At 41.5% G+C, this 26,839-nt stretch overlaps 1 protein-coding gene across 3 annotated transcripts in view; it reads left to right on the top strand.

Moving 5' to 3' along the window:
• The window catches only part of PRKCQ (protein kinase C theta), a 181,321-nt gene that overhangs the window by 28,379 nt on the left and 126,103 nt on the right, over positions 1 to 26,839 (top strand). The window contains exon 1 of one of the 3 annotated variants that reach the window (XM_049882027.1): positions 2,553 to 3,012. The exons of the other annotated variants lie outside the window; for them this stretch is intronic. The gene's annotated coding sequence lies outside the window, so the exon portion shown is untranslated. Of the gene's footprint in view, positions 1 to 2,552; positions 3,013 to 26,839 lie in introns of those variants that run through there. 3 annotated transcript variants of the gene reach the window in all.

The raw sequence follows: 26,839 nt of genomic DNA on the forward strand, positions 1-26,839 counted from the left end.
GTAGCAGCTTGTTTAGAAAATGAGAAAGGAAGTAGACTAGGAATGAGATAAAAAAATAAAGACTGTTGGCAAACCCGGTAATAAATTAATAAATGTTTATATTATTTGTTGCCTTTAAGGCATGATTCATAAAAGAAGAAAAAAGAATAATGAGAAAGCAATAATTTTTACTATAATGTTCTGTAGGTGAAGAAGGCTTTCTTGAAGACTACGCTATTTCTTTTAATTCACCATATGATACCCAGATATAAAACATTACCATAGTGGTGGTATAAAATTAGTATAATGCATTACAATTAGAGTGATTCAAATTAGCTGCAGCCTTTGAAACCTCCTAAATTCTACTTTGATGCTTATTTATAATAGACATACACAAAAATGGATACCATTTCCCCCATCCAAATGATAGGCACAGTATTGTAGTTTGGTAAGCACATCATACTTGGTAAAGTAGAGGATCAGAAAAAAAAGGAAGACCCTCCATGAGATGGATTGATACAATGGTTCAATAATGGGCTCAAACATAGCAATGATTGTGAGGATGGTGCAGGACCAGGCAGTGTTTCTTTCTGTTGTGCATAGGGTCACTATGAGTTGGAACCAACTCGATGGCACCTAACAACAACAGTTACTTTTCTGTTTAGCAGTCTGTTTCAGAAGATTGCTTTATTCATATGAGTTTGTGTTGTCTCAAATAGAAGTTCCTAAAAATAGCTTGCATGTTCATCATTTAGAAAGATGCGGGGTTTTACCACCAAGATATGCAAACAAATAGCCACTCTGCTTAATGGCAGTTACTGGTGACAGGAACAGATCCTTCCTTCTCAAGATGAGATTCAGATGAGTCATTTATAACATTAGGCTCCTTTATTTTTAATGGAAATAATTTTTCTTCCCAAAGAAAGTAAAGTCTACTAAAAGACATTAGAAGAATGTCTGATATTGCCATCATCTTCCAAACACAACTTTCATTTTCATTTTCTGTGACCAGCCCCACCACCCATTAAAAAACCCGTTGCTGTCGAGTTGACACGGTTGCCCACCTTTCTGCATTGGGAATGGATGAGATGTACCTCTTCCTATAGCAGTATATAGTGGATGTGGCCTTACCGATGCCTTCTAAGTTTAGGGCTGCAGATAGAAATGTTGTCAGCTGCAGCATTTACTTGGGCCCTGAAGCTAGCCACCTCAGCCTAAATATTGCTGAGCCAAGCTAAAAAAAAAAAAGGTAACTTTTTTTCATATTGGCTCCCTTCCCCATCTTCATCTCCCCTAACCAAATTTCAGCTGTTCTTCAATTCCTAGCTCTGTGCCCCATTTCTTTCCTGAAGCTGCTGCTGTGGAGTTCTCTCTTTTCTGAATCGCAATCACTTCAGTAATCTGTGTGTTTTAGGTACCACCCAGTCCTTGTTGGCTTTGTGCGTAAATTCTGTATCCCGGGGAGACTATAATCTTGAAGATAGTGTGTTTTAATTCATAGAATCATGAAACGTTATCATTTGACAGATGAGGAAATTGGAGCCAGAGAAGTGAAATAACTTACCTAAGCTCACATAACTGAGTTCAGAGGATGCAACTTGCACTGGGCATTTAAAAGGATTCCCAGGGAGATGGAAGGAGCCCATGTGGCTGCTAACTGAAAGGTTGCTAGTTCCAATCCATCCAGCAGCTCTTTGGGAGGAAGATCTGGAGATCTACTTCACTTTGTTTATAACTGAATTTTCCATCAGTCATATAATCCCCTGTTATTGTTTCTTAGTTTTTCAGAGGTATTTGATCATCCCAGCTAGAATTTAGGCCCTTGGAAGAGAGGAACCATAATAGCATATTGTTACTTATCCATGCCTGTTACAGAGCTTTTTGCATATACTTGGCACTCAGTAAGACTGGCGGATGGATGAATGGATAGATCAATGTGATTTTCAAGGTGTAGCTGAGCTGAATGTCTCCTCAGGACACTACAGCTTTTGTTTCCCTATGTTTTACTTGTATTCCTTGTACCAAACCCCGTATATTCTCTCGTCATCAGACTCATCCTGCTTTCTCCCAAGGGGTTCTTCTACCCAAAGCCTGATGAAGTGTGGGATGAGGTACTTTTTACTTGCCTACTTCACCCCTGCTGCCACCCCATTTTTGCTGCCATTTTTGTTTTAAAAGGTTGACAATTGACGAGGAAAAAGACAGCAGATAACAAAATAACAAATATCAGGGCCTGTACAATATCAGGAGTCCTGGTGGCACAGTGGTTAAGCACTTGGCTGCTAACTGAAAGGTGGGGGTTTGAACCCACCAGCTGCTCCATTGTAGAAAGATGTGGTGGCCTGCTCCTGTAAAGATTTACAGCCTTGGAAACCCTATGGAGAAGTTCTCTGCCCTGTAGGGTCACTATGAGTCAGAATCAACTCAACAGCAGTAAGTGGTTTTTTGTTTTGTTTTGTTTTGTTTTTTTGTGCATCGTAAGAGCAATACCTGGTATTTGGTGCTAGACATATCTGAACTCAAATCTTTGCTACTACAGTTGCTAGCTGTGAGCCCTTGGACAAATCTCAGTTATCTCTTCTATAAAATGGGATCAGCAGTCCATACTCCAAAGGTTGCTGTAGTAGGATTTAATGAGATCATGAAAAATTACACGGCGCTCAGCACAGTGGTTTGCCCCATGAGGTAGGTACTAAGTTAGTTTATTTCACTTCCCTGTCTAAACAATAAATTTCGTAGGGACCAGGGGCAAGAAGTATGCCTTTCTCATTTCCGTATTTCAGCATGCCACACATTCTAAGTGCTTAGTAATTATTTACTACGTTTAATTGAATTGAGAGTCTCCTTTTAGTAAATGAGGAATCAGATCCCAGAGTCCTAGTATTATAAAAGTGATCATCTGTTTTCCCCTTCCCTGCTACGGCCTACCCTATGGATCAATAAACAACATGAGAAGAATAATGGCAGACCCCTGCCACTCGGAGAGACAAAGCTGATGTAATACGTTGTGGGAGTGGATCTCTAATAGCCTAGGTAAGACAGAAGATTCAACAGATACTGAGGGCAGGCTGCATGAATCAAGCTCAGTTTTCAGTTGTTTTGATTTGTTATGGTTCTTTGGCCTAAGTCGATTAGAGTTCATCACTGTGGAGTTGATTATAGTATTGCTTCTGGCTTAACAGTGTATTCTGTAGTCATGGCATTATTAGAAAGAGCAATTTAGTATGTAAGTTGACAGTGTGACTGGGGCTTTAAAGAGATAAATCTGGATTATGAAGAACTTTAAGATGCTGATGTTGATTTTGAGAAAAACACAAACCCATCGCCAACTATCCAAGGATGGATATTAAGTGACAGGAATTATAGCCAAAACTCACTTTGTGACAGTTTAACTTCTTTTCAGATTAATATTCTCCGTTGTTAAAATTTCTGTGGTAAAATTTAGTTCACATTCTGTTTTGATTCTTAAAACACGTTTTTCCCAAACCTCCTAGAGTTCCCCAAAAGATGGTAATTTAATACATGAGATGTTTGCCTTGAGGAATTTTTTTTTTCTTTAATAGAAATTGATTACCCCACCCTCGATTCATTGTCACAGTATTCTTGAGAGAAAAATCACGTTTTTTGAGATACTACCTTTTGTTAGCCTGGTGATCTACTTCCAAAAATCAGCCAATGAGAACCTTATGGATCATATGGTCAGGAGGATGGCGCGTGACCAGGAAGTGTTTCGTTCAGTTGTGCCTGGGGTCACCATATCTCAACAGTTAACAACAACTTTTTATTAAATGAACCTTGCCCATCTGTACTGAGAAAGCAACAAGTTAAGCTCATTAATATGTGGAAAATAATAATGAGTCTACTTATTTATTGTCTCTCAGGAAATGTTATACTGATAAAAGTCTGAGTGTGAAATTTTTACAAGGTGCATAAAATAATATAGCTTTCCCAATTTGCTGAAAATAAATGTGTCTTCTTTAACGAATGGACTTCTGAATGTTTTAGACACATCTACTACATATCACAAGGAGGCCAACTCTAAAATTGACAGGAAAATAAAGGAATGTTTTATTTATGCTCTATTAAACCCAAACCCATTCCTCTTGAGTCAGTTCTGACTCATAGTCACCCTGTAGGACAGAGGAGAACTGCCTCATAGGGCTTCTAAGGAGCGGCTGGTGGATTCGAACTGCCAGCCTTTTTGGTTAGTGGCTGAACTCTTAACCACTGTGCCACCAGGGCTCCATATTAAACTCAGAGACCAAAATAATTTGTAGGTCTTATAGAGTTGAGATTCTGTTTGAAAATAAAAAAGAAAAGGAGAAACATAATAATATACAAACAAATATAACATCCTTTTTTTCCTCAAGATCTTAGCCATAAAGGTCATGTACAGCCTTCCTACTAAGAGCCCTGGTGACACAATGATTAAGCACTCAGCTGCTAACTGAAAGGTCAGCGGTTTGAGCCCACCAGCAGCTCTGTGGGAGAAAAGACCTAGAGACCTGCTCCCATAAAGATTTCAGCCTGGGAAACCCTATGGGGCACCTCTACTCTATCATATAGGGCCGCTGTGAGTCGGAATTGACTAGACATCACACGACCACAGAGGACAATTTAGCTTAGCAGCTCGCCAGCAGTTGCTTCGGAGACAAAAGACAGCAGTGCTAGATCTCCTGGTCACAGGAGGGAAGGGACAGAATTGCTTCAGGTCTTTAGATCAGTCCTGCACATAGAATAAAATAGGAATTACCATGGCTCTCATATTCTTGCTGTCTTACCTTTCTCCCAAAACCATTAATTGATATTATGACCCCTTTGTAATTGTGGCTAAAGCAGTCAGCTCCTTGCCAAAAGGTCAGTGGTTTGAAACCACCAGCAGCTGCACAGGAGAAAAACGGGGCAGACTGCTTTAAGATTTACAGCCTTGGAAACCCTATGGGGTCACAATGAGCCGGAATTGACTCGATGGCAGTAGGTTGTAGTTCAGACAAATTGTAAGAAAGGAAGTATGAATTCTTGAGATTCCTGAATCATGGAATTGTCATATTTTTATTTTATCAATTATTAGACATGTAAAGTAGTTTAAAGGAGCACCTGGTGGATTTGAACTGTTGACCTTTTGGTTAGCAGCCACAGCTCTTAACCACTATGCCACCAGGGTTTCCCCGTAAAGATTACAGCCCTGGAAGCCCTATGGGGCAGTTCTATTCTGTCCTACAGGGTGACTATGAGTTGGAATTGACTTGAGGGCAATGGATTTAAAGTAATTTAAATAGTTAAAAATAGCTTGTCTAAGGTGGCCTGAAGTGCACCTACTTTAGAAAATAGAAGCTGGTAGCCTGGCATAGTGGAAAGGACCTCAGCTATTGAATCCTAGCTCTTTTCTTCTTGAGCTGTAAATCCTTGGGTAAGACATTTAACCTCTTAGCCCAGTTTCTTCATCTGTAAAATGGGGATAACAATTTCTGTTGCAGACATTTTAAAAAGATGGGTATAAAGCATTTGGCATACAGTAGGTGCTCAATAAATAGTAAAAACTAAAACCCGTTGCCGTCCAGTCAATTCTGACTCATAGCGACCCTATAGGACAGAGTAGAACTGCCCCATAGGGTTTCCAAGGAGCGCCTGGTGGATTCAAACTGCAGACCTTTTGGTTAGCAGCCATAGCTCTTAACCACTATGCCACCAGGGTTTCCCAACAAATAGTATATTAGCTACTAATAATATTTCTAACACACACTTTCACTGTAAGTACATTCAATCTGCACACTTGAGCACATTCACTTAAGACTTCAATTAGTCTTGGTTAGAGCAAAATCTTCACCAAATATGTTTTCCAAAGATAAATTTGAATCTGTCATTTCTGTGTGAAATTTAACACAAATATCAAAGTAGTCAGGGATGAGGGATGGTCTGAATTAATGAGGCTTTAGACTTTTACTGTAGTATTAAATAATATAATCAATTTTACTTCCCTGAGTAGAAAATGGCAATCTCCTTTGAAGCTTTATGCAAAGCATCTGAAAAACATATAATCCTCTTAGCAATATGAAGAGATGACTTCTCCCATCCCCATAATTGGGAGCACTGGCACACTATTATTTGTAGTCCTGACAGCTGCCTACACAAAGCATAAGTAAAACACAGCCACTATTATCTCAACCAAGCGTCCCTATGTGGCACAACTGGTTAAGCCCTCAGCCACTAACTGAAAGGTTGGTGGTTTGAATCCACCCAGGGATGCCTCAGAAGAAAGGCCTGGCGATCTATTTTTGAAAGATCACAGCCACTGAAAACCCTATGGAGCACAGTTCTACTCTGATGCACATGGAGTTGCCGTGAGTCAGAATCAACTCCACGGCAACTGGTTTTATCATCTCAACCAGGGAAGATACGTTTTAAGAGTGATTGACAGGACAGGACCTTAATGGAAAGAATATGGCTAACTCCCAGGTTTCTCCTGCTTGCTGTTATCCATGGGTGTTCATTCCAGCACCATCAATTCAGATCTGCTCAGGATGTTTCTCTTGAGCACAGCTCCACAGGGCATGTAGTGGTCCACAGGGCATACAGTGGCCTTGACAGGGGATCTGCTCCGTTCCAAACCCAAACCAAACCTGTTGCCATTGAGTCGACTCTGACACATAGTGACACTATAGGACAGAGTAGAGCTGCCCCATAGGGTTTTCAGGGAATGACTGGTGAATTCGAACTGCTGACCTTTTGGTTAGCAGCTGTAGCTCTTAACCACTGCACCACCGTGACAGGGAATGTGCTCGGTTAGGAATTTAGTTCATTTGATCACTGATAATCGTGTTTAAAGTGCCTTGAGGTGTGTGTTTGCTTTTCTTATGTAACCACAAAATAGTGGTTAGCTTCCCTCTAAGCTAATAAGGGTGACAAATTCCTGTTGACTTAAAAATGACATATGAACTCTTATTCTGAGAATGAATTTGGTAAATTTAGTCACAACGGACATATTTCTTACTTTTTTCTCTTTCACCTTTTTTCTCCAACATCACCCTTCCTGGTTTCGTTTTTCTCCTCAGCTTGGAGATAGAGAAAAAAACAGATCAGGCTCAGAAGTTGACAGGAAGCATGTGCTGTGCTGACAGGGTGGCCTGTTTTCAGATGCCTGGACTCCACCTGTGTGACTTTTTCTTCTTTTTTTAAAAGTAAACGCAGCAGGATGTGCGCTCACCAATTAGGGCGCGGGCCACCCGGAAATACAGAAACTGCTGGGCTAACGAATCTGTCTTCAAAGGGCAGTGGCAGCAGAGCTGGCTGCCTCTCTGCCGGACGTTTAAAGGGCTGCACTCTCCCTGGGATGCCAGAAACGGGTGGGCTCCGCTGCACTGGTTGACTCCCTCGCTGGAGACTCTTCTTAGAGGCCTGCAGAAAGAACTCTATGTAGGGGAAAAGACAAGTTGCCAGTGGGGTTTCCGTTAGGGCTTGGAGCCTTCTGAACCCAAGCAGAAAAAGAAACTTCTTCATTTTATTTTTATAGCAGAAACTAAAGAATGTGACCTTGACTTTGTAATGCCTCAGACCTTATGGATTATGTATTTTCCCAGAAAATATATTTTCCCAGCATAATTCTGGAATGGCTAAGGAAATTATGATGTACCAGTTGCTATCAAGTCAATTTCAACTCATGGCAGCCCATGTGTGTCAGAGTAGAACTGTGTTTCATAGGGTTTTCAAGAGTGTGATCTTTCAGAAATAGCTCCCCTTGCCTTTCTTCTGAGACATCTCTGGGTGGACTTGAACGTCTAACCTTTTGGTGAGCGGCTGAGTGTGTTAACCATTTGTACCACCCAGGTATGATATAGGTAGCGCTTATTACTTCCACTCTTTTGAGATAAGGAATCTGAAGCACAAAGCAGGCAAGTGGCATCCTTAAATTCAATGTCAAGCTGATCTTCTGACATCCTAGTATGTTCCCAGCGTGCTCCTATCTAACACGGCAGAATGAATGGCCAAGTGTACCTAACAATTCAGCAGCTGAGTTCTGCTCTTGACTTAGAGTGAGGCCTGTTCGTTCTAAAATTACATGTGCGGTATTATAGATTATTCATGTTTCCATGGTTTCTTTCACTATTGTTGTGTTCATATTTTATTACTTCCACTAAATGCAAACACTTCGAGGATGAAATTTGTTACCTCCCAACGGCCCTTGCCTGTAATTCACGTTCAATGGATATCAGAATTATCCGTAATATCAGAATTCAAGAATATTTATCCAAGGTGGCAAATTTCTGTCTGTAAATGCATTAGCTTTAGCTCAATGTTGAGCACAACTAGCAAGCCTGAGAAGTCGTGATGCATTGTCAAGTACTGGGGGTAAAATAGACTGGAGGGATGAAGCCGTGCTCCCTCACTTTACAGGCAAAGAAGCTGAAACTAGTAGAGGCAGAGTGATTTTTCCCAAGTTTACCCAGTTCTTCAGCAGGCGTTGTACTGGCCTCATCATTCTTAGTGAAAACACAAGAACTGGCCACAGAATTGTCCTCACAGCTCAGGCTGCTGCCTCTGACAGAGAATTAAGGAACAGGTTGGGGAAAAAAAAAAAAGATGTAGTTGAGTCCTTGACCTTAAGCTCAATAATAGTGCAGAAATGTCTTAGAGTGGGAACTGTTCATGACGGACTACATTTTAATAAATTCATATAGCACTCAGTTACTATTCAAACAGTAGAAAAAATCATTTGAAATTTGAATATGAATACTTTTTGGAGAAAAGGGTCAAGAGTAGATACCCTTTCATATGGAAGAGAGAAGGCTTGGAAGTGATTTTAATATGTAGTGTTGATAAAAAAATAAATAAATAAAAATAAAAACCTGTTGCTGTTGAGTTGATTCTGACTTGTAGAGACCCTATAGGACAGAGCGGAAGTGCCCCATAAGTTTTCCAAGGAGCACCTGGTAGATTCGAACTGCTGACCTTTTGGCTAGCAGCCGTAGTCCTTAACCACTGTGCCACCAGGGTTTCCCGTTGGTAGGAGAGTATAATTGAAAAGAAAATGCTAACTAGCAATTTTCCAATCTTGACTGAAAAGAGAGAAATTTTCTAGTAGGAGGATTTCCATATAATTATAAAAATGTTAAAAATAATAATAGGAGTCAGCATAGGCTTACTAACAATCATATTATACTCACTTGATTACTATTTTGTAGACTTACTGGACCAGTGAATTACTAGACTGGTAAGAGAGTGTCTCTATTTCAGTAAGATATTCAACACTGTTTTCTAAACTCTTACGGAAAACATGAAAAGTACCTAGCTGGTACCCAGGAAGCACCCATTAATTTAAAATCAAGAAAAGAAGAGTGTTTGGTGGCAGGTCACAACATTCTGTGCTTGGTTCTGCTCTAGTCAGAATGTTTAGAAATAAATGTTATGAATGAAGACTTAGAAGTCAGGCCACATATACAACTGACCACAAAAAATGGAAGGACCCACAGAACACAGAGTCAAAATGATCACCATAGAATGGAAAGATAACCCCAAAGCCAGTGGAGAATTTAGTGACTGTGTTATTGTTGTGTGCTGTCAAGTCAATTTCAACTCGTAGTGGCCCTACAGGACAGAGTAGAACTGCCCCATAAGGTTTCCAAGGCTGTAATCTTTTATGGGAGCAGATTGCCATATCTTTCTCTGCCACAGCAGCTAGTGGGTTTAAATCTCTGACGTTTCGGTTAGCAGCCAAGCACTTAACCGTTGTACCACCAGGGCTAACAGTCATCATTTAGATTCAACAACTTAAATGGTCAAAGGCATGATGGGAAACATATGGCTTTAGAACAATTATGATGAAAAGGATTCAAGAGTTTTAGTTAACTATGATTTCCATATGAGGCAACAGTAGAATGCAGCCTCCATAAAAGCCAATTCATTCTTAGCCTGTATTGGTAGACCTTCAGTGGATCCTAGAACTCTAACCTCTGTTTATGAGACAATATTTGGAGAGTATTGACTATTCTGGACATGCTTTAAAAGTGTGTTGACAAACTTCATTGTGTCCATTCAAAGGTGATTAAGACCACGGGTTAGAAACTCTAACAAAGAAAAGACAATGGAACTGGGTATATTTATTACCAAGAAGAAAAGGCAGGGAGATGATGTCAACAGTCAGCTGTCCTTGAATAGCTGAAAGAATCTCCTATGAAGAGGCGTAACATTTATTCAGAGTAACTTTGGGGACAGAACTGGGATCAGTGGAGGAAACGATATCCAGGTAAATTTCTGCTCAGCGCAGAAAAGAACTTCTAACCAATTAGAAATTATATATACATGAATGCCATGGCTAAATGCACAACTAAACTTTAAGCTTTCTCAAGAAAGAACTTATGTAATTGGTAATTCTTAGTCCTGTCCTGAAGGATTTTCCAGTGAATCAAGAGATGTAAATACAGTTGTAGAAAAATCAACATCCTCAAAGCTCTAACGTGTTACAGTCATTCACTGATGAGTCCTGAAATTACAGTGAAACAAAATATTAGAATCAACAAAAAGAAAACTACAGTTCTAGTTTCTAAATTCACTAACATTTCTTCCCTACTAGGCACTTAGCAAGTACTAGTGAGCCGTAATTTGATCCTTAATTATACCACTTTTAATCATTAAAAAGAAATAAAAAATATTTCCCTTATAGGTGGTGTGGGAATAGTGAAGTTACAAGTTAATAGCCTAGAATCGGAACTAGGAGGTTTAGTATTACTCCAACTTGGACTTTCCACTGCATACGTGATTTGGTGGTAAAAGAATTGCTCTGTGAGACCCACGTCACCTCTGTGGCATCAACATGGCATCACAGCTAACCAAGAGAATGCAGTCGTTTCAGTCTTGACTAGCTTTTTTGAAGGAAAAAGAACCCAGTGGGGAGGAGTCTTGGTTTTAAAGAGTCATTCCTATGCCCTTCAAACCTAGTTATGCCTACTGTGAATTCTGAAATCCACATTCTGGCTTAATACTTCTCAATAGAACACCTTCTATAACATATCTTATATCTCACTGCCAAGAGGTAACTTCTGTTTAGATTGCCTTCTACCTGTAATCAGAAAACAACCTAGTTTCCTTCTTGTTGTTGCTGTCACATTGGCTCCGGTTCATGGTCGCTCATGTACAGCAGAACAAAATGTTACACCATCTTCATAATCATTGGTATGCTCAAGTTCATTGTGGCAGCCACTGTGTGTTTTGAGTGCCTTCCAGCCTAGGGGGCTCATCTTCCAGCACTATATTGAGCAATATTCTCTTGTGATCCAGGTTTTCAGTAACTAATGTTCATAACTAGACCACGAAGCCTATCTGCCTAGTCTGTCTTAATCTGGAAACTCCATGGGTGACCCTGCTGGTATTTGAAATACTAGTGGCATAACTTCCAGCATCGTAGGAACACGCAAGCCCCAACAGTATGACGAACTGACTGATGGGTGGTTAAATAACAGGAATTGGTTGTAGAATGGGTAGACAAGACTTGCATGCCCCTTTTCTTCTGACAGTGCTACCTCCAAACTCAACCGCCTCTGGCTGCCCCAGAAGTTGAATAGCCAGAACACAGCACAGTGGGCCAAAGAATAGAGCAGATATTCTCGCCTCAGAGCTTTAGCAGCTGGCCAGAGGAAGAGGAGTTTTCGCCAGGAACTGAAGGTGAATCCTTGAGAAAGTTGGCAGGAGCCATGGCCCCGTTCCCATTACCCCTACCAGTAGCACGTTGCTTCTGGACCCTTACTAGAGATGAGTAGAGGAAAACAACCACCGCTTCCTCTTCTCTCTTCCTATTTTGTCTGAAGGCTAAGCGTTCTGTCTATGTCATTTGTGTTTTATTCCCATTCCATCACCAGGGAGGGGGAACTGCATTGCAGAGGCCTCAGGGGAGGAAGTGTAACCACAGGGGGAAAAGGAACCAGAAAAAGCAATATTCACCCTGCCCTTAGACCCGAGTTTACAAATATTGAAAGAGAAGAAGTGTGGTTTCATAATTGGGAGCAACTGAGGTGAAACTATCTTTTGAGGGCCCGAGGGAAGCATTAGATGAATAATACCTTTTAATCATCATGTCTCCAGTATAAAGACCAGCAGCAGAGAACTCAGTTGGAACCCAAAGATTCCTTGACACAGATCTCAGCATAACTCACTCAGTCGGATGTAATTAAAAATAGTTACTTACAGAGCAGCACTCAGCTCAGAGAGGATCAAAGAAATGTATGGGCTTTCAGCGTAGACCCTGAGAGAGGAAGTCAATGTTTACAGCAGAGAGCCCTTAATTTAGCATCTGTAGAACTTGAGTTCCAGTTCCACTCAGCCATGATTAACTCTGCAGCCTTGGGCAAATCTCTTCACCTCTCTGAGTGTTTCCCCATCTGTGAAAGAGGGGTAAGGATGGCAACTTGAATAGGTGACAAGGCTATGGCATTAAAATGGGAAAAATGCAAGTGAAAGCCCTTTGGAAAATAGAAGAATGTGTCATTCCTCATTCTCATTTATTTTCTTCAAAGGTAAACTGCCGTACACATCAAGAAAATAGCTTGTCGCTTGAAATTCTTTTTGGAACAAGATGAAATTTGATTTTTAAAAACAAAAGAAAGTGAAAGAAGGAAGGAAGGGAGGGAGGAAAGAATGAAGGAAGAAAGGAAGATTGGAAGGAGTCTGCAACTTCCCTACAGCCATTCAACTAATACAGATAGTGAAGAGTGAAGAAAAGTACTTAAACTCCCTACCCAGGCCCCTGTCTTCTAATCCACCACCCCTGCTCCCCACTTCGGCCACCCTTCACCTCCTCTCCACCACCTTTGCTGCACTTCAGCCACCTGCCCCATCCTTCTGTCCCTTGAGCCTGCCCAACTTGTCCCTGCTCCAGCCTGGCCAGAGCTCACTCCAGCCTGAGTGAGCCCCTAGGCCTGAAGACTGGGAGACTTCGAGAATTCAGAGGGGTGTTTCCAAGGGATTGTAGGTTTTTGTTTTGTTTCGAGGAAGAAAAGGTTGTCCTTCCAGAAGTTAGCCTTTTTCTTTTCTATAAGGTTTTCTTCTCGCAGCGCCAGATGTACTTACTGGATGCACTCACTACGCATTTCCTTCTGCTTTTCCTGCCAGAGTTCTTACCCAGGAAAAAGAATTTGAATTTCAAATTTTTTAACCTCAGGAAAACATTTGGGCCCTGAGGACGGTTTCAGTTTGTTTTGTGCTATTGTCAGTTATAGGGCTGGAACAGGACATTGACGCCTGTCCTGGATTGAATTGTGTTCTCCAAAAATATCTGTCAACTTGGCTAGGTCGTGATTCCTTTGTATGATTGTCTGCCGTTTTATTTTCTGATGTGGTTTCCCTACATGTTGTAAATCCTATCAGTATGATGTAATAAGATGAGTTAGCGGCAGTTATACTGATGAGGTCTACAAGAGTAGATAGTGTCTTAAGCCAATCTCTTTTGAGATATAAAAGAGAGAAGCAAGCAGAGAGACATAGGGACCTCATACCACCAAGAAAGCAGCACCGGGAGCAGAGCACCTGAGGTTCCTCTGCTGAAATGCTTCCAGACCAAGGGAAGACAGATGCATCACAAGGTCCTTCCTCCAGAGCCAAGAGAGAGAAAAGGCTTTCCCCTGGAGCTGACACCCTGAATTTGGACTTGTAGCCTACTTAACTGTAAGAGAATAAACGTCTCTTTATTAAAGCCATCCGCTTGTGGTATTTCTGTTATAGCAGCACTCGATGACTAAGACAACGCCCAGTGCCCCATTTGGTTCTATCACATCCTCTTTGTTTCCTGTGATAGGGCAGGAAGAGTTGGCTGGCCAGTTTGAAAAAAGCAAAAATGGTGAGGGGAAGGAGGAGAACTTATTAGAGGATATTAATAAGCATTGTATTTTGCTATTAGGATAATTGTTTATACTTCTGAAAACTCTTGCAGTTATATTCTTATTTGATTCTTACTTAAAGTCTTAGGAAATGTGGTAATTAAGCTAAATGTTGTTAGGCTATAGTTCCTCAATGGTGCAAATGGTAAATGGACTCTGCCACTACTGCAGGTTTGGCAGTGTTAAGTCCACCCGGAGACCCTTGGAAGAATGGCCTGGTGATCTACTTCTGAAAACTCAGCCATTGAAAACGCTATGGAGTACAGTTCTATTCAGACTCACGTGGGTCACCATGAGTTGGAGTTGACTCGACAGCACCTGGTTTCAGTTAGGCTGTATTTGGTTGCTCTCACAGGGCCTCAAAGTAACAGTGGCCTAACCAAGATGCTTTACTTCTCTCTCATATAAAAGTCCAGGCTTTGGGAGTCCAGGATATCACCAAAGTGATTCAGCCCCATCGCTTCCACATCCAGTGGGAAGTGGGTTCCTCCAACCTGGAAGTCACACCAATCAGTTACACTCACATCTCAATGGCTACATCCAGTTGCAAGGAAATTGAAGAAAACAATGTCTGGGGACAGCTCCCAGACTCAGTGCAAGTGGTGAGGTTTGTGCCAGGGCTTCGAACAGATTTGTTCTGGATCAAACCCCTGCTGAGAATTTGCATTTCCACCTCCAGATATACTGAATCAGAATCTACACAGGTGATTCTTATGTATAATAAATTTTGAGAACCACTGCCCTACTAGTGGTTCTCAGAATTGCTTCCTAACCAGCAGCATTAGCATTGCCTGGGAACTTGTTAGAAATGCCAGTTCTCAGCAGGGGTTTGAGCTGGAACGAACCGATTTGAATCCCTGGTTTATGCCATGGGCTTCCCCTGACGTTAAATGTCATTTAGTTGGAGACGACCAGTTGCACACATTCCATTTCTCCTCCTCTTGTGGGTTTCTCACCTTCCTGGTTTGCCTTCCCTGGCATCTCTGAAGCCTCTCCCACTGCCCTGGGTCTCCAACCTGCATGCCAGTGGAGCCTCCATTTGTTGTTCATCTCATTTTCCTGTTTCACTTCTGCTGTCTATTTTTCAGAGAAGGGGAGCAAGGAGGCAAACATCACCTGCAGCATTAATTTTTATGTGTGCATACTTCTCTCCTCTACTCCTACACTACTTAGCCAGACCCTTCCCCAGGACCTTAACTTCTCATGGCCTGTAGGTCCTGGGAGCTCCTCCAGTGACCTCGAGCTGGAGAAGACCTGGTCCTGTTACTCAGTAGGAAGGAAAAGCAAATCTCTGATTCTACGGCCATGGCTGCCCTAGAGAGGTGCTCCTAAAACCCAAAATGGGAGGTTTCACAGCCTTTCCTAGTACAACTATTATAATCCATTGTAATTGGTTTCATAGTACCATTTAGTACTTCAAAAAATGTGTGTATGTGGATTCAACATCATGGGTAGCATTTCTATGGAAAAAAGTATGTTCCCTCGTCTAAACTATTATTAGTGAGGTTGTGGTCCATCACTGTTTCCTAAATTGGGAAATCATGATGATGATTACAAAAAGATTGCAGGATTCTTACAATCAGGAGCTATGACTTAGATGTCTAAGTACCCCCAACAGTACTTCCCACATACTACACTCCGGGTTGATTGGTATTAAATGCAAGAGTGGCTTGTTAAATTGCCAGCTGTTGTCAAAGCTGGGAATCTGAACCGGTAGCACTCAGGACCCAGGACCCCAGCGATACCCTGGATCCAGGTATACAGAGGTGCTGGCAGTGGAAAGGGACTGGATTTGGGATCAGACTTGGGCTGTGTTGCTTACTGATCCTGTAGTTTTGAAGAAAGTGATTGGCCTCTCCAAGCATCAATTTCTTCCTTCTCTATAATGGAAATAATCCAACCTACTTCATGAAATCGTTAGGAAATAAAAATGAGTCAGTATATAAGAAGCATTTTTCCTTTTTGTTAATCATACAGGAGGACCATTGTTAAAATTAGAATTGTAAAGCCCCCCAAAAAACCATGTAAATTCATCCAAAATCCAATTCACCCAGAGATGACATCCTTCCACACTTTTTCCCACTTAAATTTATGTGTGTAAATTTATGTATTTTTAAATAAGGTCATATATATACTGTAATGGAAGCAGCAGTCAAGAAATCAAACGACGCATTGCATTGAGCAAACCTGCTGCAAAGGACCTCTTTAAAGTATTGAAAAGTAAAGATGTCACCTTGAAGACTAAGGTGCGCCTGACCCAAGCCATGGTATTATCAATCACATCATATGCATGTGAAAGCTGGATAATGAGTCAGGAAGACTGAAGAATTGACACCTTTGAATTGTGGTATTGGCAAAGAAGTTTGAATATGCCATGGACTGCCAAAAGAATGAACAAATCTGTCTTGGAAGAAGTACAACCAGAATGCCCCTTAGAAGCAAGGATGGCGAGACTGCATCTTACATACTTTGGACATGTCAGGAGGGATCAGTCCTGAAGAGGGACGTCATGCTTGGTAAAGCACAGGGTCAGCAGAAAAGAAGAAGACCCTCAATGGGGTGGATTGACACAGTGGCTGCAACAATGAGCTCAAGCATAACGATTGTGAGGATGACACAGGGCTGGACAGTGTTTCATTCTGTTGTGCATAGGGTCGCTATGAGTCGGAACTGTCTCGACGGCACCTAACAACAACATAATTAGGACATCTCCCTTTAACTTTATTCTGTAAATATCTTTATTCCAGTGAATATTAATTGACTGGTTATAAAATATTCTGTTGTAATGATTAAAACCAAAAACCAAACCCAGTGCCGTTGAGTCGATTCTGACTCATAGTGACCCTATAGGACAGAGTAGAACTGCCCCGTAGAGTTTCCAGGGAGCACCTGGAGGATTTGAACTGCCAACCCTTTGGTTAGCAGCCGTAGCACTTAACCACTACCCTACCAGGGTTTCCGTTGTAGTGGAAGGCTTTTTTTTTTTTTTTTTTTTTTTAAATGGCCTACCTGGTTGTAGTGGTAGGCCATTATATATTTAAATAATATTTTATTTTTGGATGTTGAGGCTGTTTCCAGTTTTAATATTATTAAGCAATACTGCAGTTGCCCTACATACTTCTCTTCATAAAGAGTGTACAGGTCCTTAAATCTGAAACATTGTGGCCAGATCTGTTTCAGAATTTATATTTTATAATAGTAACAAAATGATACATTGCATATTACAAAATACTCCTAATAAGCTGTGTGTTTTGGAGGAGAGATGTGGGAGTAACTATGTTCAGTGGGATAGACACACCAGAAATAGCCTCACATCAATTCAGATCAAATTTTGTTACAAAATTAGTTTGCATCACACAATAAATTTTTTTTCTGTTTTCAGAGCATTTTGGATTTCGGAGTTGTAGAGCAGGGATTATAAACTCAAAAGCCAAACCTGTTGCTGTTGAGTTGATCCCAACTCATAGCAACCCTAAAGGGTAGAGTAGAACTGCCCCCATAGGATTTCCAAGGAGTGGCTTGTGGATTCGAACTGCCTGTCTTATGATTAACAGGCATAGCTCTTTAACCACTGTGCCACCAGGGCTGGAGAAAAGGGATTGTGGACCTAGATAATTTACGTTTCTTTTATCTCTAGTGCAACTGAATTTTTTTCATATCTTATTGGATATGTATCTGTCAGCCTATCTACCTATCTGTCTATCTATAAACCAAACCCACTGCCATCGAGTCACTTCTGACTCATAGGACCCTTATAGTAGAGCTGCCCCATAGGGTTTCCAAGGCTGTAAATCTTTAAGGAAGCAGACTACCACATCTTTCGCCCGTATATTTATATATATATATATATATGTATGTATGTATGTATGAATTGCCTTGCCTTCTTTTGGCCTTGCTCATTTTTTTATTAGGATGTTTGTCCTTTATTGTTGTTTTTTTTTTTGAGAGCTTTTCACAAATTTGTCAAATATTTTATAATTGTCGTCGTTGTTAGTTGCCATGGAGGAGATTCTGACCCATGACGGCCACATGTTGCAGAGTAGAACTGCTCTGTAGGGTTATTAAGGTTGTGACGTTGCAGAAGCAGATCTCCAGGCTGTCTTCCGAGGAGCCTCGGGGACGGGGAGTTCAAATCACCAATCTTTTGGCTAGTGGGCAAGTGCTTAGCCATTTGCACCACCCAGGGAGAGCTATTTTATAATTAGGTCTCTCATTTTGCCATTTTTCTTACACTTTCACTCTTTTTTTAACACAGGTATTTTTTATGGAAAAGAGTTATAATGTTTTCCTTTGTGGAGCTTGTTTCTGGTATTGTACTTGAGAAGTACTTCTCAATTCCAGAAGGATACAATCTATAGCATCTGCTACTTTTAGTGGTTTTATTTCTATGTTAATATTTTCAGTTGATATGAATTTATTTTGATTTTAGCTTTAAGATAGGTTTTAGTCACTTGGCCCAATCCTATTTATTAAAAAAAACTTTTCTTTTCCCACTGACTTTAGGTACATCCTCGTTATGTGTATATCTGGATCTGTTTTAGGACATTGTGTTTTGTTCTTGTGATCTACCCGTCTCTTCTGCTTCTAGTACCACACTATTTCCACTATTATATCTTTATTTTAATATCTGTTTGGGCTAGCAATCTCTTGAAAAGCTTTTTGTAAACAGTAAAGTACTCCATGCATATTGGTTATTTGCCACTAACTATGAGTTGGAATTGACTCGATGGCAATGGGTAATGGGTAATCTGTAAATGGACACCTAGCTGAAATGGAGGAAGTTCTTCATTCCAACTACCTTTTATTCTGGTGAATAATCAAATTACAGTTATAAAATGCAGAATGCTTTGGTGTCCTCTTAAGAAATTGTTACTCTATAAGAACAGGTTGAAGTACATTTCAAACAATGTCTCTGCTCACAAAATAGTAATCTTAGTAGTTCACGAAAATGTCTCCAATTAGAAGCTTGACATTTGTAAAAGCTAGAACCCATAACCAAGTACATTTTTTTCTTTACTTTTTTTTTCCTCTTTACATTATGTGTATGATGAATATAGAATATAGAAAAGCTCTTTGGAGAACATGAATGATGAGAAGTTAGCTAGGTTTAGTCACTGTCTAAATGCCTGGCTTCTGCATTCGAGGCTGGTATACTGTTCAAAATCAGCAACATTAGTTCACGCAACAAACAAAAGTCTGAGCTGGCCAAGGATCTGACCTCTGGTTTTTTAAACAGCCTTCATGGTAGGGGATGCAGAGAAATTCAATCATTTATTTAAATCATATCCTTCACTCAGTGATATCCAGCACAGAAAAAAGAGGTGTGGTGGAAAGATTACTGAATGAAGAGCTTGGAGTTGGAAGACCTGGCTCCTACTACCACTTCCCCACTAATTAGGTAGCTAGCTTTGGTCAGGAAACCCTGCTGGCATAGTGGTTAAATGCTACGGCTGCTAACCAAAAGGTCAGCAGTTTGAATCTGCCAGGTGCTCCTTGGAAACTCTGCGGGGTGGTTCTACTCTGTCCTGTAGGGTCGCTATGAGTTGGAATCGACTTGATGGCAGCAGGTATAGTGGGTATAGCTTTGGTCACTTGCTTTAATTTCTCTGAACTTCAGTGACTTCATCTGTCATACATGAGAAGGCAGACCACTTGATCACTAAGTGCCCTTTCAGCTTTCAAAAACAAACAAAAGATCAGATCTGCTGATTGATTATTCATTCATAAATGATTTATCCATTTATTTCTTCAAAACACACTTATTGTGAGCATATTATATGTCAAAATAGCAAAATAGTTACTCCACTAGTCGTAGCCCCCAAAGGAGAAGAGAATATGGAAAAGATGGAGACCGTTTTCTCCAGGTTGTGGTATGGCCTTCTCATTGGGAGCAAGGCAATTTAAAGGAAATGACAAGAGATAGTGAGGAATGGATTAGGGAAATATTCCTAGCATCACCACATGAATTCTCAACTTCAGTATAATTCTTTGTTGTAGGTGCTCTCCTGTGTATTATAGGATGCTTAGCAATATCCCTGGCCTAAACCTACTAATTGCCAGTAGCACCTACCCACTTCCACTCACCTCAGTGGTGACAACAAAAAATGTCTGCAGACATTGCCAAATTTCCCCTGGGAGGAAATAGCATTCAGGTTGAGAATCAGTGATTTAGAACCCCCTATATGCCAGATGGAAACCTTGGTGGCATAGTGGTTGGGTGCTGTGGCTGCTAACCAAAAGGTCAGCAGCTGGAATCCGCCACATGCTCCTTGGAAACTCTATGGGGCAGTTCTACTCTGTCCTGTAGGGTCGCTTTGAGTCCGAATAGACTTGATGGCAGCGGGTTTCATTTTTTGGTTTATATGCCAGATAAGGAACCCTGGTGGCACAGTGGTTAAAGAGCTCGGCTGCTAACTGAAAGGTCAGCAAAGTTTGCTGTCTTGCTCCAGATCTTGCATCTGGTCCATCATCATCTGACTTCCAGTTTTGGGGACTTGAGCCAGTGGCCTGCTGATCTTGGGATTCGGTGGCCTCTGCACCCTGTGATCCAGGAGCCTGCTTGTGTTACCTGCCAATCTGGGATTTGTCAGCCTCCGCAGGCTGTGAGCCAGTGGACTGCCACCTAACCTGCCAATCTTGGGTACACAGCCCCTGCAGATACATGAGTCAGGAGAAGCCCCAGCCTGATGCCTGATCCACAGACTTGGGACTTGCCAGCCTCTACAACAATGTTAGCCTTTTCCTTTATATACACGTACATATATATGCTTCACTGGTTTTGCTTCTCTAGAAAACCCAGCCTAAGACATTTGGTAATGAGAGTGGTTCTAGAGAAACAGAATCATAAGGGTGAGTTTTCTAAATTGGTTTTCAAGTCTGACTACCCTTAAAGGTGCTGGTAACTCTGCTCCCAGTAGTAAAGAGGGTGCTACTAACCCATGCTGTGAGGTGACAATATTAATATGCAAAACATCACCACCAATAGATTAAGTATTGGTAAGAAGTGAGGCTCTGGGTGATCACATGTTTGATACTTTCGTACAATTTTGTCAGAATGAGAAGTATAAGGAAGCTGGTTGGTAGGGATCAAGTGGCGGCATTCAATCAACAAAGACAAGGTGAGCGTGATTACTGTAATGGACAGCGGAGTCAAAGTAGTAATCAGAGTGGTCTGACTCGTATGGACTTACAGCATTAGCTACTTAGTCATGATGTTCCTAGGAGTGAAATAGATGGGAAATATACCAAAAATTTGCTTAGTCAATACAAGCAGAAGAATTCTAGCTCAAGTGAATGGCAGTCTGACTCCACGTGCCAGAATAGAGAGTCATGGCTTCTCACTCAATTCCCAGACTTGAGCCAGTTTACAGACCCACAGCCCCTTGAGTGAAGGGGAGGCCAGGTCTCCTTGAGGAAGGACCTCACTACACTCCCCAAAATTTATACTATAAATCTTTCTCCCAGCGTTCCCCAAAGGGATCTATGGCCTTTTATGAGAAAGACTGTTCCCTGAGGAAAAGGAAATAATCAGACTTTTCAGGGATTACTGGATACTGGCTGTGAAATGACATTAATTTCACGAGAACCAAAATGTCACTGTGGCCCACAAGTCAAAGTGGGGGGCATGTGGAGGTCAGGTTATTAATGGAGTCTTAGCTTGGCTTTGTCTCATAGTGGATCCTGTGGATATCCAAACCCACCCTGTAGTGATTTCCCCAGTTCCAGAATGCTTAATTGGAACAGATATACTCAGCAACTGGCAGAACCCCCACATTGGATCCCGACAAGTGGGTAAGGGCTATTACGGTAGGAAAAGCCAAGTAGAAGCCATTAGAATTGCCCTACCTAGGAAAATAGCAAACCAAAAGCAATACTTCATTCCTGGAGGGATTGCAGAGATTACTGCCACCATCAAGGACTTGAAGGAGGCAAGGATAGTGATTCCCACCACATCCCCTCTCGACTTGCCTGCTTGACCTGTGCAAAAACAAAACAAAACAAAAAACAGATGGATCTTGGATTATCATAAACTTAACCAGGTGGTGACTCCAATTGCAGCTGCCGTTCCAGTTGTGGTTTTATTGCTTGAACGAATTAATACATCTTCTGGTACCTGGTATGCAGCTATTCATCCCGCAAATGTCTTTTTCACCAGAAACAGTTTGCCTTCAGTTGGCAAGGCCAGGAATACACCTTCAGTGTCCTACTACAGAGCTATATCAACTCTTCAGCCATGTGTCGTAATTTAGTCTGCAGAGACCTTAATTGCTGTCTCTTCCACAAGATATCACACTAGTCCATCACATTGATGACATTATGCTGATTGGACCTAGTAAGGAAGAAGTGTCAATGGCTCTGAACCTATTGGTAAAACATTTGCATAGTAGAGGGTGAGAAATAAATCCAACAAAAATTCATGTGCCTTCTACCTCAGTGAAATTTCTAGGAGACCAGTGGTGTGGGGCATGTCAAGATATTCCTTCTAAAGTCAAGGATAAGTTGTTACATCTGACACAATTAAAATGGAGGCTGTCTTAGTTGTCTAATGCTGCTATAACAGAAATACCACAAGTGGATGATTTTAACAAAGAGAAATTTATTCTCTCACAGTCTAGTATGCTAGAAGTCCAAATTCAGGGTGCCACCTCTAAGGGAAGGCTTTCTCTCTTGTCATCAATCTTCCCTTGGTCTAACAGCTTCCCCACGCAGGTACCCCGGGTTCTAAAGGATGCGCTCTGCTCCCGACCCTGCTTTCTTGGTCCTATGAGGTCCCCATACGAGGTCCCCATATGAGGTCTGTCTGCTTGCTTCTCTCTTTTATATCTCATAAGAGATTGACTTAAGGCACAACCTAATTTTGTAGATTGAGTCCTTCCTCATTAACATAACTGCCGCTAATCCCACCTCATTAATATCATAGCGGTAGGACTTGCAACACATAGGGAAATCACATCAGATGACAGAATGGTGGACAATCACACAATACTGGAAATCATGGCCTAGCCAAGTTGACATATTCTTGGGGGACATAATTCAGTTCATAACAGAGGCATAATGCCTGGTGGGCCTCTTTGGATTTTGGAAGCAACGTAGCCCTCCTTTGGGTGAGCTACTCCTGTCTATTTATCAAGTGACTCGAAAAGCTGCTAGTTTTGAGTGGGGCCAAGAATAAGAGCAGGCTCTACAACAGGTTCAGGTTGCCATGCAAGGTGCTCTGCCATTTGAGCCATATGATTCAATGGTGCTTGAATTGCCAGTGGCAGATAGAGATGCTATTTGGAGCCTTTGTCAGGCCTCTATTGATGAAACACAGCACAGACCCTTAGTATTTTGGAGCAAAGCCCTACCATCCTCTGAAGATAACTATTCTCCTTTTGAGAACAGCTTTTGGCTTGTTACTGGGTCTTGGTAGAAACTGATCACTTAACCATGAGCCACCAAGTCACCGTGCAGCCTGATCTTCCCATCATGAACTGGGTGTTGTCTGACCCAGAGAGCCATAAAGTCAGACATGCAAAGTAGCAAATGAAAGTGTTGTACAGGAGATCAGGCCTGAGCAGGACCTGAAGTCTCAAGTAGGTTGCCTGAGGAAGTGGTGCAAATGCCCATGGTTTCCGCTCCTGTCACATTACCTTTCCTCTCCCAGTCTGTACCTATCTATGGCTTTATGGGGAGTTCCCTATGATCAGTTGACTGAGGAAGAGAAAACTCATGCCTGGTTTACAGATGGTTCTGCTCGCTATGTAGGCACCACTTGAAAATGGACAGTGGCAGCACTACAGCCCCTTTCTGGGACCTCCATGACGGACAGTGGTGAAGGGAAATCCTCCCAATGGGCAGAAGTTTGAGCAGTGTGCCTGGTTGTTCACTTTGCAGGGTTGGGGCAGTGTTCTTCGTGAGGTTGTATATGTCTAAACCAGTGTCCAGTATATGGTGCTGTTTCTCCCATGGCCAGGATTCACAATTCCAGGAATCAAGGGATGAAAATGAGAGTGGCACTACTCATTGTTAACCTCTAGTGACCTACTCACAAAATTTTTGCTTCCTGTCCCTGCAGCCCAATGCTCTATGAGTCTAGAGGTCTTGGTTCCAAAAGGAGGAATGCTTCCACTTGGGTACACAACACAGATTCGATTGAACTGGAACCTAAGAATACCACCAAGCCACTTTGGCTCTTCATGCCTCTGGATCAACAGGCAGAGAAGTGGGTTACCGTATTGGCTGATGTGCTTGATCCTAACTACCAGGGCGAAATCCGATTGGTGTTGCATAATGAAGGTAAAGGAGAGTATGTCGGGAATACAGGAGACTCCTTAGGACGTCTCTTAGTACTGCCATCTTAGTTATCTCGTGCTGCCATAACAGAAATACTATTAGTAGATGGCTTTAGCAAACAAATTCATTCCCTCACAGCTTAGGAGGCTAGATGTCTGAATTAAGGACACCAGCTCCAGGGGAACGCTTTCTCTCTTTGTCGGCTATGGGGGAAGGTCTTTGTCATCAATCTTCCCCTGGCCTAGGAGCTTCTCATTGCAAGGACTGCAGGTATAAAGGCCACATTCCACTCCTGACTCTTCTTGCTTGATAGTAATGAGACCCCTCTCTGCACACTTCTCTTTTTTATATCTCAAAAGAGATTGACTCAAGATACAATCCTATCCTGTAGATTGTGTCCTGCCTCATTAACATAACTGCCTCTAATCCTGCCTCATTAGCATCATAGAGGTTAGGATTTATAACACATAGGATAATCACAGCAGATCACAATACGGAGGACAACTACATAATACTGGGAATCATAGCATAGCCAAGTTGACACACATTTTTGGGGGGACACAATTCAATCCATAACAACTACCGTGTCCTGTGATTAAAGTCATTGGAAAGCTATAACAACCCAATTTCAACATGACTACTAATGTCCCAGACCCTTCAGGAATGAAGGTTTGGGTTACCCCACCAAATAACCAAGACCAGTTGAGGCACTTGGAGGGTAAAGTGATAACAGAATGGGTGGTGGAAGAAGGTAATCTTAACACCAGTGACATCATGTGACCAGTTGCAGAAATGAGGACTTTGATTGTTATGAATTTTTTTCCTTGTATATGTGCAGCAGATATTTTCTTTTCTTCACTTATATAAGATATAAAGAGAGCTAATGCATTTTTGATTGTGTGGATGTAGTTGTATCATTTTAGGCACAAGTTGAGTTTATAATTGTCTTTAAAGATTCTGTATAGTTTAAGGATATGTATACAGGTGCCATGTTGACAAGTGGTGGATTGTGATCTTTAAGATTGTGTGGCGATTTGGCTGGGCCATGATTCTCAGTGGTTTGGTAGTTATGTAATGATGTAGTTAGGAGTTATATAATGATGTAGTTTGGCAGTTATATAATGATGTAATTTGGCAGTTGTGTAATGATGTAGTCATCCTCTGTGATGTAATTTGATGTGATCAGCCATTCAGTTGTAAGGGAAGTTTCCTTGGGGGTGGGCCTGCATCCAATATATATATGGACATTCTGGCAAATCTCGCTTGCTTACTCTTAATCCTACATCTGGCTTATCATCATCTGACCTCCAGTTCATGGGGACTTAAGCCAGCTGTCTATTGTCTAACCTGCAAATCTTAGAATTCATTGGCCCCTGCAACCTGTGAACCAGCAGCTTGCTGCCCTACCTGCTGATCTTGGATTTGTCAGCTTCTGCAACTATGTCAGTCAGGAAAAACCTCCAGCCTGACACCTGACTGGATTTGGGACTTGCCAGCCGTTAAAACCATGTGAGTCATTTCCTTGAGATAAATCTCTCTCTCTGTCTCTGTCCACACACACACACATACACATGCTTCACTGGTTTTGCTTTTCTAAAGAACTCAGCTTAAGACATAAGTCAATCACAAAAGGACAAAAACTGTATGCCCTCACTCATATAAAGACAAGAAAAGGCAAATTATATAGAGACCAAAGTTTATTAATGGTTACCAGTGGTGGGAGACAGGGAGAGGGGAGGTTAACAGTGATGGAAAAAATCACATTGAGTAAGGGTAGGGTTGCATGGCCAATTATTGTAATTGCCGTCAGTTATACCTGTAAAAAGTTGAACTGGCAAAAGTGTGATATATTTACAACAACAATAACCCCCAAAAAAGTAACTACTGAGGCTACTTATGTACAATAAAAACCTCATGTAATTTGCTTTCTTGGTTGGAGGTTTAGGGTCATGGTTTCATGGGACATCCCAGTTAATTGACCTAATAACGTGTTTAGTGCTTCTGTCCTACTTTCTAGTTCATTCTGTACTGTCTGGGGTCTTAAATGCTTGCAAGTAGCCATTCAAGGCATGACAATTGGTCTCTGTTTGCCTGGAACAACAGAGGATAGAGAGTCATGAATACAAGGAGGATTTGGAATGTGTGGCTAATTGCCTGCATGAATAATTGCCTCCTTAGCTATGAGACTAGAAGAACTGGATGGTGCCCAGCTACCATTACTGAGCATTTTGATCAAAGATTCTATAGAAGAGAAGCCCTGGTAGTGCAGTAGTTAAAGTGCTTCACTGCTAACCAAAAGATCAGTGGTTGGATCCCACCAGCCCCTCCGAGGGAGAAAGATGTGGCACGCTGCTTCCATAAAGATTTACGGCCTTGGAAACCCTATAGGGCAGTTCTACTCTTTTTTTTTTTCTAGAAGCTCGCTATAAGTCTGAATTGACTTTACAGCAGTAGGTTTGGTTTTGGTATTCTGTAGAAGGATCCTGATCAAAAAAGGGAAAATTTAGAACAGAATTTCAAATTCTCGTGGACTCTAGACTCTCTGGAGCCATGGAGGTTGGATGAGGCCTTGAAACTATTGCCCTGAGATAATCTTTGAACCTTAAACCAAAAACATCCCCTGAAGTCTTAAAACCAAACACTCGTTTACCTTAACTAGTAAAGAATGCCTGCCTTGAACATTATGCTATTTTAAGAACTATCTCTATGGAATCAAAGTGTCA

The sequence above is a fragment of the Elephas maximus genome, chromosome 4 (assembly GCF_024166365.1).
Source record: "Elephas maximus indicus isolate mEleMax1 chromosome 4, mEleMax1 primary haplotype, whole genome shotgun sequence".
In the NCBI taxonomy this organism is placed as follows: domain Eukaryota; kingdom Metazoa; phylum Chordata; class Mammalia; order Proboscidea; family Elephantidae; genus Elephas; species Elephas maximus.